This window comes from Arachis ipaensis, chromosome B07 (assembly GCF_000816755.2).
Source record: "Arachis ipaensis cultivar K30076 chromosome B07, Araip1.1, whole genome shotgun sequence".
NCBI classification, from domain to species: Eukaryota; Viridiplantae; Streptophyta; class Magnoliopsida; order Fabales; family Fabaceae; genus Arachis; species Arachis ipaensis.
In genome coordinates, this window is record NC_029791.2 from 106761435 (window position 1) to 106763817 (window position 2383).

Below are 2383 nucleotides of genomic sequence, written 5' to 3' on the forward strand. Positions count from 1 at the left end.
TATGAAATCATAATATACGTCAGAGTAAATAAGATTTTCTTAAAAATAGCAAAAGAAAATTAAAATGGAGTCGCCATCAACATTTTACTTTGATTGGAAAAAGAATATTTTTATCTTAAAGGGGCACTTTTATTTGAAAAATGTTGGGTGTGAAATAATTCTATATTTAGTTATTCATAAGAAATTGTAATAAGAATCCTACAACAATCTTGATATATCAATCTTGATCAAAATGTTACCTTAAATAAGTTGCATAAATTAACTAACTAATAACAATATTTTTTACATTTAGAAAATGATTTCAAATTTAGAGGTTGTGGATGCAAAAGTAAAATTAACGTGAAAATAGAGTCAAAATCTTTTAGTTGAAAACAAATACAACATGCTAGAGAAATGGGAACGAATTGGTGTTGGAGATCTAAGGAAGGAAAATAATGTCCCTTTTTTAAGTGGTGTTGGAAATTTTCAGATGAACATCATCTATTAAAAACCAATGCCGATGCTGAATCTGAGTATTTAATAATTTTTGTTATGCATAATACTTTTAGATATAACATAAGGTAGCATTCTTGTATCTCTTTTTGTAAATCAACTCATCTATTTGACTTTATAATTGATTTAAAAAATAATTACTTTATTATTTGTTGTTAATATAAAATTTTTATGAGATTTTTTTTTTCAGGAGAATCACTTAAAACTCTCAAGGAGTGGTTAAGTTTTTAATAACTGCAGTAATCATAAAGAACAAATTTTTTTTTATAAGGAAAAATATTAATAATATGAATAGAAAGTTATTATACATATGAAATAGAGTTTAGAGAGATCTCTTTATGTAGATTATATGTAGTCTCAATTAGGTAGACATCAGAAACAAGAAAGCTCTCTATTAAAATAGGAGATGGCGAAAGGGAAGGAAAGAAAATATGACATGCTTAATGGGAAAGGATTGTGGTTAAAATAAGAGCTGTGCAGCTGCCCTTGCAGTCAGATACAAATTATGGACATCCGACTACGGTGATCTCAACTGATCTTGCTCTCTCCTTAAGCATACTATTGAATTGAATTATTAGTGACTCATTATTTATTATAAAATTATTGCACATCAATAGTCACTCTTGCTTTTTGCCTCCTCCCTTTTCAATCAACGGCATAATTTTTTATATATTTTTATTAATTTTATTTAATGCTCATAAAAATCAATTTTGGAATGTTTTGAATATTGTAAAGTCACTTATTGATTTAACGTATATTTTTTAAAATATTACCTCAACTTCGTTATAATTTAATTTTTTCAAGGAGCGAGGAACAATTGCTACTGTCCGTGTCATAAAATTTGGTGAAGAACTTGAGGTTTGGGACACATGAAAGTATGTTTAGTGAGGCTTTTCTTGGGATTTGGGTTTCTTTTAGATTTAATGCATTGCTTTTGATTAAAATCTCAATTGTAGACATTTAGTTGCATCTGTAAATTGTGATCATTGTTGCATTCCATGTATGGTTATGAGCTATGACCTATGATTGATAGTACTTGGCAAACTTTTGATGCTTTTCACTTGTAATTCTGATTCTGTAGGTAAGATAGCAAATTTTTAAGTTGTGAATTAGATTCTATTTTTTAATATTTTTGAACCAATACAAGACTCAGCATTTGAGACTCTACACATGTTTGAGTTAATATTCTCCATTTGATTGTGAGATGAGATTTTATTTTTATTAGATGAATTTATGAAATTCAAAAAGGCATGTAAACTTGCAAATAAAATTATTTCAATTTTGAGTATTTATCAAATTATAAATTTCAAAGCGAAGAAAATTGATTGATAAACATGTATCTCACATCAAATACGGTTTCGAGGCACTATTTACCAATTGAACTGATGAAGCATATAATTCAATTTTAATGAGTATTTGTTTTGATCATAATGAAAAAAAAAAGAGAAAGACAAGAGCAAAATATAATTATTTAATTTTAGCTCCATTTCATATTTTAATATCTTGCTAATGCATGCTCACTTTTGTTCCTCAAGATACTGCAGTTGCAGTTGACATTGTAAAAGGAAGATGTAGTTTATAAGAGTAGTTGCACATTAAAAATTCACCATTGTTATCTTATATACATGTTAAAATAGTTGAAACAACTTACTTAATCTGAGGTTTAATTGCTGTATTATTATTCAATTTTGTTTATCGATGATTAATAATTTTATTGATATAAAAATACTGTAATTGAAGTGTTTTTTAGTGAGCAGATTTCATACTTTGCAAACTTAATTATCAACTCAATTAAAATACAAAATTAAATTGTCAAAAGTTGAACAGCTATAAAATTAAATTCTTAAAATAAAAATTATATTACATAATCAAATATTGAAAAACATTCAAC